Below are 15675 nucleotides of genomic sequence, written 5' to 3' on the forward strand. Positions count from 1 at the left end.
CCTAAAGGGTTAATCTCCTGCAGCACAAAGGGGTCCTCTTACCACATGTTGCTTTCATTTATACACTGAGCAGACGGCAGATCTCCCTTCCCTGGTCTGCGCTGCTACAACTCTGCATTCTCCAGCTCTGCTGAGTGAGGGAGCGTCTGCCAAGTGCAGGGACAGGGAGAAGTGCACACAGCCCAGGCACTGTTATCAGCTGCTGGGGAGGACCTGGCTTTAATCATTTACTTACAGTCCCTGGCTGTCTCTAATCTGACCTTGCAGGCTGCGTGCTTCTGCGTCCTCCGTCCTTCAACACATAGACGGACCCTGCATAGCAACCTGATTTTAAGCACAGGTAAAAATAGGCAGTACAGGGAACAAAACTGTGGAATTTAGGCCTCTTTCACACTTGCGTTGTCCGGATCCGTCGTGCACTCCATTTGCCGGAGGTGCCCGCTGGATCCGTAACACCGCAAGTGAACTGAAAGCATTTGAAGACGGATCCGTCTTCAAAATGCGTTCAGTGTTACTATGGCACCCAGGACGCTATTAAAGTCCTGGCTGCCATAGTAGTAGTGGGGAGCAGGGGAGCAGTATACTTACAGCCCCGTGGGGCGCCCTGACGTCACTCTGAAGCGCCCCGGGAGCCGCACGGACGGTAAGTATACTGCTCCCCCGCTCCCCACTACACTTTACTGTGGCAAACAGGACTTTAGTGTCCTGGCAGCCATGGTAACCATTCAGAAAAGCTAAACGTCGGATCCGGTAATGCGCCGAAACGACGTTTATCTTAAGGCCGGATCCGGATTAATGCCTTTCAATGGGCATTAATTCCGGATCCGGCCTTGCGGCAAGTGTTCAGGATTTTTGACCGGAGCAAAAAGCGCAGCATGCTGCAGTATTTTCTCCGGCCAAAAAACGTTCCGTTCCGGAACTGAAGACATCCTGATGCATCCTGATGCATCCTGAACGGATTTCTCTCCATTCAGAATGCATGGGGATAATCCTGATCAGGATTCTTCCGGCATAGAGCCCCGACGACGGAACTCTATGCCGGAACAGAACAATACAAGTGTGAAAGAGCCCTAAGGGGTAATTGAGTACACAGTGAAAAGTTGAAATAGGGCCACCAAGGAGATATTAATCACCACAATCCAATACTCCAAAAAAATATATATGACAGGTATTAAGCAAATATATTGCTGCATTTGTGGGAGGGGAGGCTGATTACAAGGCTAATTACATGCACCTATGGGCCCAGGCTGGCTGATTACTAAGCTGATTATACGCACCTGTGGGCCCAGGCTGGCTGATTACTAGGCTATTTATAGGCACCTGTGGGCCCAGGCTGACGATGATTCAGCTGATTTCACCCACCCACCCACACCTTCTTACAGTCACTTCACATTAGGGTGGCCCCCTTTAGGCTGCCCTACCACGGCAGTCATGGCATAATTCTACTGCTTGTTGTAGATAGGGGTTAGATAGGTTAGGTTCACCTTTCTGATAGCCGATCCGACCACAATTATACTTTAAGTTGCCTCCAGTTTCATCTGACCTTTTCTTATGTGTATGGTGGTCTTAAATGACAAGAAGTTGTTATGATTGTTGACCATGTTATAAATAAAGTGCAACTACGCAATGCTTGAATGAGTGCTGAGTCTGCTGTAATTACATGATTTCATTATCTCTATTTCTTGCTAGACGTTTTAAATTCCAAAACCAGGTGTGGATCAAAAAGGGAGTGTGCAGATGCTACCTTCTTTTTTAATCCTCTCCTGCTTTTGGCTTCAAAAACTGCATCAATAAACCTGGATGTGGAAACCCAGCCCGAATCCCAAGAGCTAGTTCTTCTGAAAGCGCTACTTAAAAAAAATTAGGATGATGTCACATTCATTGTGCAATACATTTTTAAGGAGACAAGTCTTTTTATGCAAAACACTTGTAAATGTTGTAAAATGTATGTCAATCCAGCAGCTTTACACCCTTTAGGCTAGTTTCACATCTGTGGCTGTCTTCCGGATTCGGATATTGCCGCCTGCCCGCTGGACCCCGCTGACTATTGTTATACAAGCGAGTGTGGACCCACTGTGCCACTGACCAGCTATACCCTGGAGGGGTATGACTAAGTAACTACCTGTTATTCTTTAGAGCCTCTGATGGTGAGGATAGGCTTGGGTTGTTAGGGTATTCACCAGGTACCACTCCAGAGAAGTTCCCCTGGTCAGTGGTGGCTGACCTGGGGGTCAGAGATACCGGTGCAAAACACCAAGGGGAAAGACGTAGTCAGGATGTCCAGGGCCAGGGCAGGCAGCTAGCAAGCAAAGTCTGTAATTGAAGTTCAAGGTCAGAGGCAGGCAGCGATCAAGCAAAGTCTGTTGAATCGAGAAGCAGGGTCCTGTACACAGTAAAGCAAAACTTCAAAACACCACACAAGGAACTAGACTGACTAGTGACCAAGATTGCTCAGATGTCTTCCTGGGGCAGAAAGCACCTTTAAATACTTCCTGCAACCCAGCCATAGGCTGGGGAGATAGAGGGGTGTACGTGCTGCCTCACTCCTATGACACTCCTATGCATGCCCTGACAACAGTACAAGACTCAAGCAGGAAGTAAGCTCTGGCACGGAGCGCAGATACAACAATTAAGCTACCTGCTGCCCATGCTTGTCAGCACGGCACACGGCAGCAGGAGGGAAAGAGGGAGCCCGGCGCCTGTGCCTGCAAGTAGAGGCAGCAATGCAGACATGGACCACAGAGCTAACAACTATAATGGGGTCCGGCAGAGATCTGGCTGCTACCCGGCAAATATGCCAGGAATCGGTCAGACAAAATTAGCTTCAAACAGTGTTTTTTGTCTGGTCGATTCCTGCCATTCTATGCCAAAACAGGTTGACTGCTGAGGAGATGATCAGTTCGACTTGCACATGTCTTCATTTGTCATTATCACTTACACAGATACTTTACAACATTCTGTATTTTTTAATCCGCTTTCCCTTTTTCTAATTCTCAGTTGAATTCTAATGGGCTAGCTGTCACCCACAACATAATCCAGCTACCACTAGACTAGATTGCCTTTCGCCCCATGTCCCCTGCTTTACTCTTAGGAGCTACTAACTTTAATTCACAGATTTAAGCCACCAAACACCACTTTAAAATCCTTTAAATCCTGCAACCATATGCTTTTACTCTCAACAACTAAAGGATATCTTTCGAGCAATCCCTTTCTCTTGCTTGATTCTTGCACAAAACCAATTCTGGTAATTTCACCCAAATGTACAGTAAGATTACTTCCATTGTCTTTCCACACCATGCAGCTTTGCTTTAAACTTGCTCATGTCCATTGCAAACCTGTTTGACGTTTGAATACTTAATTTTTTCAACCAAATTTGGCAAGTTCAGCCAACAATGTAATGTGGCCGCCCGACACTCCCCCAACGGCTCATATTGAGGGAAATAAGGATCACAGATGTTGGATTTCAACTGCCTGATCCATTTTTTCCATTTACTCTAGTAAATAAAACAATATTGTGGCGTATACATTACATTTCATATATTTGGTGCAGAAAGTGCAGGGTTGGATTAACCCACCAGGGTACCAGAGGATCCTCTAGTGACCTTGGCTCTAATACCACAATGGCCCCAAAGATCCAGGAGGAAAAAAAAACAGGGTTGCTGCCATTCACTTGGCATTAGGGTTTATTTCTTTGGTCCAAAATCTATTAAACTTTATTGATGGTATAAGGGTTGGGCCTTCAGTATAAATTCCTCTGGTGGGCCCCAGGAACTCCAAACCGACACTGAACAAGAACACCACAAATTCTGACTCAAATCAAGACACTTTCCAGGCACAGTGATATATATCTCCACTATATTTTCCCAAAAAAACTCAAGCTTTGTATTCTACTACAGCCAGGACAGAGGAAGAAGGTTTCTTCCTTGCCAGTTGTCTTATCTCCAGACACAGGATGGATTTTGAGAAGAAAAAGGAGGGACGTGGCCGAGCTTCTGGGACACATAAAAGATTTCTATTTTGTAAAATGACACAAAATAGAATCAAAAGGAAAGGAACTGCTAGGGCATTTTCTTTACTTTTCTTGTGAATTTTCAATATTTAGTGTTCTGCATTCTTTACAACTGGCATCTTCTTAACAGTTTTGAGCACACCTAGTACATGTAATGACATTTTGTTACACAGATGTATAATTTGGGCCCTACAGAGTGTAAGAAGGACAAAAGTCTAATCTTTGCTTGTCTAGGGATTTACTTTAGTGACGTATGTGACTGACAAGAATCCGGTGAATAAACAGGTAGCACTGGAGGACTAAGCTTCAAATCATTAACCCACAGTCTTGATCCAACTATGAGTATAACACTCTTCCCATGTTCTTTGCCAGAATTTTGTAATACACCCTGACCATTGACTGTACAGCTAAGCAACCTTTATAGCTGTTGAGTATTGTATTAGGCCTCCTTCACACATAGTCATTTTTTTTTTTTTGGTCAAAAACAGCATGCATTTTATAGCATTGTTTAGCTTTTTTTTTTGTTTTTATGTATACTTTAAGTGGCCATTTTTCGTATTCCAATACAGATGCCCTAGGAAAAATGCCTAAAAATAGCATACCATGCCACAAATGCAATTCAAAAATGCCATAAAAAATGCTTTGCCTGTAGTTGTGAATTTAATTATTTTTTATAGATTTTAAAGTATCATCTGCTTTTTAAAGGAGCTTTTTTTTTTTTTTTACAAATTAAAGCTACATACTGAAACACAGTTTTCCATACTTGTTTTTTAGTTCTCTGTGTAGTCACTGCGCAGGGAGGGGTAAATCCCCATTATCTACTGTCAGTGGTTTCTTATCTGTTTCTGTCTTTACAGTAATGGTGTTAATTTTATCTACAGGGAGTCTTTCACCAGTGTTGACCTTGCAAAACTGCTGACAGTTCTAGATAGGGGCTGGGAATAGCAGGACAATCATACAGTTTGTGGAGCTTTTATCAGTAGTGTAAATATAAACCTTTTTTCTGTCAGGCAATGCTCCTACAAGTGCCCAGGAGGTGGAGCTTCGCTGTGATGTTTTCTCTACATTGACCTGCTTGATATCTCCACCCCTCTATTCTCAATGACAGCTATAATATATCCTCAGGGCCGTCTTTAATATTTAATTGGACCCTGGGCAAGAATTTACTTGGGTCCCCTGGATCCCGCCTTTCTACACCCTAGCATGCAATCACGCCCTCCACCGTGAATTACTGTAAACGCTTAGGCCTCTTTCACACGGGCGTCGCGGGTGAGGGCCAGATGCGATGCGGGGGCATTGCGGGAAACCCGTGCGAGTGCGCACGCAATGTCAGTCAGTTTTGTCTGCGATTGCATTGCGTTGTTCAGTGGTGAGCGCAATGATGTCAGCGAAGGTCCTTTTGCAGGTCCTGCAAGAAGAAGAAAGAAGAGGATCCCGGCTGCGCGATAAAGTGGATGAGGTGAGTAATTTATTTAATTATTTTTTTAACCCTCAATGGACTTTTAATTAGCATTCTGTATTATAGAATGCTATTATTTTCCATTATAACCATGTTATAATGGAAAATAATAAAGTAAATGGCTCATCCCTATTTATTAACATCGTCTTCTTAGCAACCAACTCACATCGCATCAGCACTTGCTTGCGGATGCGATGCGATTTTCACACAGCCCCATTCACTTCTACGGGGCCTGCTTTGCGGGAAAAACGCAGAATATAGAACATGATTTTCACACAACGCACAAGTGATGCACGAAAAACATCGATCATGTACACAGCCCCATTGAAATGAATGGGTCCGGATTCAGTGCGGGTGCAATGCGTTCACATCATGCATTGCACCCGCGCGGAATACTCACCCGTGTGAAAGGGGCCTTACAGTTCTGAAGACTCCAGGCAAAGTAGGGAAGAAGGGTAATAGTAGTTAGATGACTAGGTATAGTATAGGGGAATACCTGATATGTGTGAAATGAACCATAAGTGGTATGCAGGTGACATTATACAAACAATATATAGAAACAATATATATATATATATATATATATATATAAAAATATTAATATATAAAATATATATAAAAATATATATAATGAACTGTTGGTAGTAGTGAGGTGACATTATAAAAAGCATACTAAGTGTCTATTGATTCAATTGGATGCAAAGTTCAGTGTACATGTGACAACATAATGAGGCAGGAAGGAGAAAAAGAAAAGAATATGCAGAAATACAGTGGTGTGGTGTAAGGATATATTCCTTGGTGCCTCTTGTTGCAGGTAAGATGGTAGGTGGTGGGCGACAAAGTGCTCCTAAATTGAAAGCGTGCGTCCGCACTGCTGCTGTACTGAGCCGCTAGTGAGAAGAAGCGGCGTGCATTTAAAGAGCGCGCTTCCCTCAGTGCGCATGCGCACAAGGGTGCATGTGTCACGATCAGTGTGGGGGAAAAACTCCACACTGAACACAGGAGGGAAGGGGAACAGTAACTGGGCCTGGAAACTAGGGAAGGAACATGTCACCTCCTAAACACCCCTAATCCGGGCTCTAACTAGCTATCAATATGAATAGACCTTGAAGGTAGGAATATTCATAAGCAGGATACCTAGGCCCTTATTTCCCTATAAGGCCCTGGAATAAGGTGAGGACCAGAGACAACCCATTCCTCCCCAGATGGACAAATAGAAATCTCTGTCTCAGGCCCAGATACAAACAACAGGGAATAAAACAAACACAAAATAAAATAAGAAAAGACAAGACTTAGCTTAAAGTAGAAAACTGGCAACTCCAGAAGCACCACAGAGTACAACCGACCAGCTAGTAAGAAGACAGGCAGAAAATCTTGCCCTTTTATCAAGCCCTTTTATCAACTATATACGGTGGGGGGTTTTCCCCCCTCTCCTCACCGTGACAGTATGTCCAACTAGAATGCCCTCACACTGGAAATATGACATCCAGAGAAGAGCAGAGCTCCTACACATATAAAGGCAGACAACCATCTGATGTCAGGCACACAACACAGTATAAGAAGAGCCAGAGGCCACACCCAGCTCCACCAAACACTCCACTTAACCCTGAACACACCAGGATGGAAAGGAACACAAAACTTAAAGGGGAAGTGTCAAAACATGCAAAACAACATGTTGCCACCGGCAACAAGCATGCATGGCAAAAGTGTCATGGTCCACTACACCAGAATTAAAAGTGCAGATTCGGTGTCAGCACGTCCCTCAAAACTGCCGCCAGCACGCCTGGACCACCAATAAGGCTCCTGGCAGCCGGCCAACAAACAGTCAGGAGAAACAATACCGAACACTGCATCCATCTCAGAAACAGTTCCCACTCCAGATCGCTGCCAGCAAGCATTCCCCAACCAGCACACAGCCAGTAGACCAAAGGAATGCTGTCAGCAACACGACCAGAGATAGAAACCACTGAAAACTGGACGAGGGGATGCAACAACACAAGCAACGGTTCAAAACCATTGCAACCACCAGTTGCCAAGAACCGCGCCATTAACGGGAAATCCCCTTTCACTCTCCCTCCGGAGCATGTGCGCCAGAAAACAGCAGGCACCACATGCTGAGCCCTCTTCCGAAGGCAAAAAGCAGAGGGGCTTAGTTGGACATACTGTCACGGTGGGGAGAGGGGGGAAAAACCCCACCTTATGTAGTTGATAAAAGGGAAAGATTTTCTTCCTGTCTTCTTACTAGCTGGTCGGTTGTACTTGTCACGGCCTTTGCTGTGTGAGCCGTGACACTTGTGCCATGCTTGCGGTTGCCGGTGGCAACGTGTTGCTGTTAAGGCATGTGGTGGCAGTGTCTTGGCTTTGGCTGTGTGCGCCGTGACATGGTTGCCACGCATGCTGTTGGCTTATGTGCGCACTTCCCCTTTAAGTTGTAGCCTTCCCCTGTCTGGTGCTGTCAGGGTTAACTCGTCCATCTGGGGAGGAATCAGTTGTCTCCACCTTCTGACACTATATTGCAGGGACCGATAGGGTCTGTAGGGCCCAGGTTCGAGAGTATGAGCGCCTCTACCATCGAGGGCAGCTCATACAGTCAGGAGGTCAGGTATAGGTTGAGGGAAGACTAGGTGGTGGCCTGCTCCCTTTTTTCTTGCATCCAGGCTTAGTATCATTACCTTTTATCAACTATATACGGTGGGGTTTTTTCTCCCTCTCCCCACTGTGACAGCGTGTCAAGCCTCCGAGCGGGGCTATGTGTGATGAAACGCACCAGCGCTGGACAGTGTAGTGCAGGTGTAGCGGGATGGTATAGCACTAAGAGAGAGTAGAGCGCTATTATAGAAAGTGTGGAGACACATTAAATTTGTGGGCAGTGGCCAGCGGGGCTCAATCGGCAGCCGCCTTGGGCCCCCCCCAGGAGCAACAGGGCCTGGGGCAGCTGTCCCTTTTGCCCCGCGTTAAAGACGTCCCTGTGTATCATCAGGGGACCACTACAGCAGCTAGGAGGGGCTGTGCAGAGAGCATTTCAATGAAGCTCTGCCTCCTGGGCACTTGGAGGAACAGTGCCTGTAAGAATAAAATATTATATTCACACTGCTCCTGATAATACAAGCTCCAAAAGGTATCTGTCACAGTCTCTCCTATGACAGGGGTCAGAAGATCTAAGACACTGGCTGCACGTGATGCGATCTAAAAGCCTCTTTGGTTTCACTTGTTTCTGTGTTGTTGCTGGGTATGACCACACCTCTTGTCTCAGGTGTAGCTAAAGTGGTCATTCCAACTCCTCTATTTAATCTGGTCTCACCCATCATGCTATGCGGTTGATAGCTCCTTTTTGGTTGTGCAAGTGCTAGTGTTGGTTCTCCTCTGAGTTCCTGCTCGTCTGCGTACTATGGAGTTAAGTGTCTTTTTCTTATTTCTTGTTTGTGGTATTCCCCTATCTCTTGGTATTAGGCCTGAGGGAGTCTCCTGTTCCTTCAGCTGGGAAGGAACAGGACGTCTTTGTCCTGACACTATTTCCAGGGCCTTTTAGGGTCAGATCTAGGCTGTAGGTTCCTGCGTATGAACATTGCTACCATCGAGGTCTGTTCATACTGATAGTAGTCAGGGCTCAGTTTAGGGATTCACTAGGTGGTGACCTTTCCCCAGTTTCAAGGCCTAGTACCTTTTCATTTCCCTCTTGTGTTCGGTGTGGAGTTTACTACCAACACCGTGCCGTGACAGTATCTTTCTACTTTTCTTCTCAGCCCAAACCTAGTGCTGTCAGGAGTTTGACATAGTCAAAAATATAATGCAAGAATAGATTTTGGCAATTCGCAGACAGGTACCGCTGTATACGACACTGCAGACACGTGGGACACCACTGTGAGCGCAGGTTGTATATTTTATCATTCATCATTAACCTGACAAGGTTACGTGTGTACCGCAGAGCTGTCACCGCCAGATCTCTGAGAAGTTCTGATAGACGTTCTTCAGTACCTCCTGCATGATGTTCTTTTGTTTCTTTATTATTCTCTAAAAACTCCCTGAATCTCCTAGAGGGACAAACATTTGCCAAATGATTTATACCTCCACAACAGAAACAAACCCTCCTCTGAGAGCTGAATGCTCTGTTGTTAGAGGCAAGCAAACCCAGCTGCAGGGGCTCTTGCTCAAAGGGGATTGAGAGAGACTGAGACCCCTGCGCACTGAATGAGACCGCGCCACTGTCCTTGGACTGAGTATGACAGGAAGGAGTGATCTATCCTCTCTCTCTAAGACGCCTGTCAATACGAACAGCCCGAGACATGGCGGACTCCAAGGAGGTAGGTCTCTCATGAAAGGCAATCAGGTCCTCTCCTTCCGTTACCCATTCCTTCCCGTCCTTGGACACATCTGTCCATGGATTTCATTACGGACCTGCCTCGTTCCTCAGGGAAGATTGTGATTCTGGTGGTGGTGGACCGTTTTAGCAAAATGGCGCATTTTATTCCTTTTCCTGGGTTGCCCAATGCTAAAACGCTGGCGCAGGCATTTATTGATCACATTGTCAAATTGCATGGTATTCCTTCAGACATAGTCTCTGATAGGGGCACGCAGTTTGTTTCCAGATTCTGGAAGGCTTTCTGTTCTCACTTGGGGGTTCGGTTGTCATTCTCTTCTGCATTCTACCCGCAGTCGAATGGCCAGACAGAGCGCGTCAATCAGAATCTGGAGACATATCTGTGCTGTTTTGTGGCGGAGAATGAGGAGGATTGGTGTTCTTTTCTCTCCCTTGCTGAGTTTGCTTTAAATAACCGTCGTCAGGAGTCCTCTGATAAGTCACCATTTTTTGGTGCATATGGGTTTCATCCGCAGTTTGGGACATTCTCTGGAGAGAGGACTTCTGGTTTACCTGATGAGGAAAGATTCTTCTCGTCTTTGTCATCTATTTGGCAAAAGATTCAGGATAATCTAAAAAGCATGTAAGAGATATAAGCGTGTGGCGGATAAGGGACGTGTGCCTGGTCCGGACTTAAAGGTTGGTGATCTGGTGTGGTTGTCTACTAAGAATATCAAATTGAAGGTTCCCTCCTGGAAGTTGGGTCCTAAGTTTATCGGGCCTTACAAAATCTTGTCCGTCATCAATCCCGTTGCCTACCGTCTTGATCTTCCTCAGACTTGGAAGATCCATAATGTTTTTCACAAGTCCCTATTAAAACCTTATGTCCAACCCACTGTACCCTCCTCTTTGCCTCTTCCTCCGATTGTGGTAATCTTGAATTTCAGGTCTCTAGGATTGTGGACTCTCGTATTGTCCGCGGTTCTCTTCAGTACCTCGTTCATTGGGAGGGTTATGGTCCTGAGGAGAGGATGTGGGTTCCAGTGGCGGACATTAAGGCCACTCGTCTTATCAGGGCATTCCATAGGTCCCATCCTGAGAAGGTGGGCTCTGAGTGTCCGGAGTCCACTCGTAGAGGGAGGGGTACTGTCACCGCCAGATCTCTGAAAAGTTCTGATAGACGTTCTTCAGTACCTCCTGCATGATGTTCTTTTGTTTTGCTTTCGCTTTGACATCTCTTCTCCCTCTCCCAGCTGTCATCTATTAGCAGTGATTGCCTCCCTATATATCTCCTCCCATACTGCTTCACTTTGCGGTTTATACTACTTCCTGGATTGGTTTCACTGCTTGAAGTTGCTACTGCTGGTTCCTCAAGATAAGTCTATTTCTGTATTGTGTTTTCCTGTTGACTTGATTCTAGGTGACCCTGACTCCCTCCGTATTAAGTGCAGGGAGCCGGTGGTCGTGTCCCCTCACTATTATAGGGTTTGCAGGTGTCACTCAGTCTAAGGTACGTGGACATGCAACTTTCTATCATTGAGATCTTTGCATGGGCTGAGCAGTGAGGGAGAGCTCTAGGGCTTTAATAGGGTTCACCCTTTTGTTCCTTAGTTTTGGATCAAGTCAGTCGGATCTTTATTTTGTTACTTATTGTTTCCTGCAACACCATCCATGACAAGAGCTAAATCAGATCACTATTGGTCAGCAGATATATGTATAACATCTCCGTGCAATATATTCATACGAAATTGCCTTCCATACATGGGAGAGAATAAAAGTGGGATCCATACATGTGGCACTTACAAGTTACCATCAAAGTCCCTACCTAGCATTCACGTTCCAGGATCGGACAGTAAACATACATTATTGGTGTATGAGACACTGCTCCAAAATATCGAGCTAGTGATTCAACATATGCTCATCCCCTTGATTATTTCATGATTTAATATTTCTTATCTTTTATGGTGATAATATATGTATTTATTTCAACATTGTTACGCATGAATATATATTATATATCTTATATATCTCACTGTATTTTATGCATTATATGTGTATCTTTTATTAATAAATTACCTAGGTGTTTTACAACTACATTGTCTTCTATGGACCAAGTGGTGAGTGCTCAGCCTTAACCAATATCTATTCGTACACACTTTTCTGACTGGGTGAGTCATCAGGCTTTGCAGCACCAACTCCTTAGTTACTGACAGGGTGAGCCATCATAATTCTCTAATAAAAATATAATGCAATTACTGGCCACAGTGATGGTAACAGGAAATGTAGCATGTTAACCAGTGATTGATAAGTAATTGATCATGTAAACAGAGGAGAGGAATTTAAGAGGGTTTATTGGTTGTTTTATCACTTGAGCGGCTTCCAGATGCCTATAAAACGTAACATAAAAACTTTTTTGTTATTATTGCATTCTACTCATTTTAAGCTACAAATAATTTTTTTAATTGGCCTTTATTAAAATTATTTGCCAAGTAACAGGCTTTCTGTTCACAGTGAGTCCCATCAGATAGAAGCCCTGATATAGGCTCATGTGTAGCCCTTATCTGTGAACTCCTGACAGCTCATAAAGACTCATTATAGCTCAACTCTTATCAAACTTAAAAAATCTCGGAAAACCCCTTCAAGGGGTTGTGTCACTTCAGCAAATGTAATTTATCATGTAGAGAAAGTGAATACAAGCCACTAACTAATGTATTGTTATTATCCATATTGCCTCCTTTGCTGGCTGGATTCATTTTTCTATCCATCAGCGGTGGTCGTACTTGCACACTATAGGAAAAAATACCAGCCTCTCTGGAGGCCGGGACCGTCTGAGCTCACATTAGGGTTGGGCGATATACCTGTATCACGATATTCCGCGGTATTAAAAAAACTGCGATATGGCGATATCGCTGTTTCCTAATTACCGCGGTATTTCGTGATGTCATAGAAGCGGTCATGTGCGCTGACCGATTCTATCTGCGTCCGCGGCCGCCCGCCCCAGCATGAACCGATACTGGACATTTGCAGAGTACTTGTACTCGTGCAAATGTCCCCGATACCTGCTGGCCGCTTGCGGCGGCGCTCTCAGCAGTTCGGCGTGGGGGAAGGAATACTGTGACTCGCATTCCCGGCACCCGACCTCTGAGAGGACGCTGTGATCCGCGCAATTAGCCCCTCAGGTGTGGCACCTGAGGGGTTAATTGCGCGGATCACAGCGTCCTCTCAGAGGTCGGGTGCCGGGAATGTTCTTCAGTCTCTGACTCTTCATTGGTGGCAGTGTGCCCCCCCCCTCCCTCCCCAGTATTAATCATTGGTGGCAGTGGCCACAGGGTCCCCCTCCCACTCCTCTCCCCCCCATCATTGGTGGCAGTGGCAGTTCCGATCGGAGTCCCAGCAGTGTAATGCTGGGGCTCCGATCGGTTACCATGGCAGCCAAGACGCTACTGAAGTCCTGGCTGCAATGGTATGTTAGTGAGCAGCATTATACTCACGTGCGCCGTAGGTAATTAACGTCTCCTTGTGGCTGCCTCCATACAGTGTAAAGTCTCCTTGTGACTTTTCCCATACAGTGTAACGTCTCCTTGTGGCTGCCCCCATACAGTGTAACGTCTCCTTGTGACTGTTCCCATACAGTGCAACGTCTCCTTGTGGCTGCCCCTATACAGTGTAACGTCTCCTTGTGGCTGCCCCCATACAGTGTAAAGTCTTCTTGTGACTTTTCCCATACAGTGTAACGTCTCCTTGTGGCTGCCCCTATACAGTGTAACGTCTCCTTGTGGCTGCCCCCATACAGTATAACGTCTCCTTGTGACTGTTCCCATACAGTATAACGTCTCCTTGTGGCTGCCCCTATACAGTGTAACGTCTCCTTGTGGCTGCCCCCATACAGTATAACGTCTCCTTGTGGCTGCCTCCATACAGTGTAATGTCTCCTTGTGACTGTTCCCATACAGTACAACGTCTCCTTGTGGCTGCCCCTATACAGTATAACGTCTCCTTGTGGCTGCCTCCATACAGTGTAACGTCTCCTTGTGACTTTTCCCATACAGTGTAACGTCTCCTTGTGGCTGTTCCCATACAGTGTAACGTCTCCTTGTGGCTGCCCCCATACAGTATAACGTCTCCTTGTGGCTGCCTCCATACAGTATAACGTCTCCTTGTGGCTGCCTCCATACAGTATAACGTCTCCTTGTGGCTGCCCCCATACAGTGTAATGTCTCCTTGTGGCCGCCCCCATACAGTATAAGGTCTCCTTGTGGCTGCCCCCATACAGTATAACGTCTCCTTGTGGCTGCCTCCATACAGTATAACGTCTCCTTGTGGCTGCCTCCATACAGTATAACGTCTCCTTGTGGCTGCCTCCATACAGTATAACGTCTCCTTGTGGCTGCCTCCATACAGTATAACGTCTCCTTGTGGCTGCCTCCATACAGTGTAACATCTCCTTGTGGCTGTTCCCATACAGTGTAACGTCTCCTTGTGGCTGTTCCCATACAGTATAACGTCTTCTTGTGGCTGTTCCCATACAGTATAACGTTTCCTTGTGGCTGCCCCCATACAGTGTAACGTCTCCTTGTGGCTGCCCCCATACAGTATAATGTCTCCTTGTGGCTGCCCCATACAGTGTAACGTCTCCTTGTGGCTGCCCCCATACAGTATAACGTCTCCTTGTGGCTGCCCCCATACAGTATAAGGTCTCCTTGTGGCTGCCCCATACAGTATAAGGTCTCCTTGTGGCTGCCCCATACAGTATAACGTCTCCTTGTGGCTGCCCCTATACAGTGTAACGTCTCCTTGTGGATGCCCCATACAGTATAACGTCTCATTGTGGCTGCCCCATACAGTGTAACATCTCCTTGTGGCTGCCCCATACAGTATAACGTCTCCTTGTGGCTGCCCCCATACAGTGTAACGTCTCCTTGTGGCTGCCCCCATACAGTGTAACATCTCCTTGTGGCTGCCCCATACAGTGTAATGTCTCCTTGTGGCTGCCCCATACAGTATAACGTCTCCTTGTGGCTGCCCCCATACAGTGTAACGTCTCCTTGTGGCTGCCCCATACTGTATAATGTCTCCTTGTGGCTGCCCCATACAGTGTAACGTCTCCTTGTGGCTGCCCCATACAGTATAAAGTCTCCTTGTGGCTGCCCCCATACAGTGTAACGTCTCCTTGTGGCTGCCCCATACAGTGTAACGTCTCCTTGTGGCTGCCCCATACAGTATAACGTCTCCTTGTGGCCCCAAGTGTTTTTTTCTTCTAAATGGGCATTTATCGCAATACAGTGGGATGCGAGAGTTTGGGCAACCTTGTTAATCGTCATGATTTTCCTGTATAAATCGTTGGTTGTTACGATAAAAAATGTCAGTTAAATATATTATATAGGAGACACACACAGTGATATTTGAGAAGTGAAATGAAGTTTATTGGATTTACAGAAAGTGTGCTATAATTGTTTAAACAAAATTAGGCAGGTGCATAAATTTGGGCACTGTTGTCATTTTATTTATTCCAAAACCTTTAGAACTAATTATTGGAACTCAAATTGGCTTGGTAAGCTCAGTGACCCCTGACCTACATACACAGGTGAATTCAATTATGAGAAAGAGTATTTAAGGGGGTCAATTGTAAGTTTCCCTCCTCTTTTAATTTTCTCTTAATGAGTAGCAACATGGGGGTCTCAAAACATTCTTTGTCTTCAGGTCATTTGAGAGTTGTTCACCATCATGGTTTAGGGGAAGGATACAGAAAGCTGTCTCAGAGATTTCTGCTGTCTGTTTCCACAGTTAGGAACATATTGAGGAAATGGAAGACCACAGGCTCAGTTCAAGTTAAAGCTCGAAGTGTCAGACCAAGAACAATCTCGGATAGACAGAAGCGACGAATGGTGAGAACAGTCAGAGTCAACCCAC

This window comes from Bufo bufo, chromosome 5 (assembly GCF_905171765.1).
Source record: "Bufo bufo chromosome 5, aBufBuf1.1, whole genome shotgun sequence".
NCBI lineage: Eukaryota > Metazoa > Chordata > Amphibia > Anura > Bufonidae > Bufo > Bufo bufo.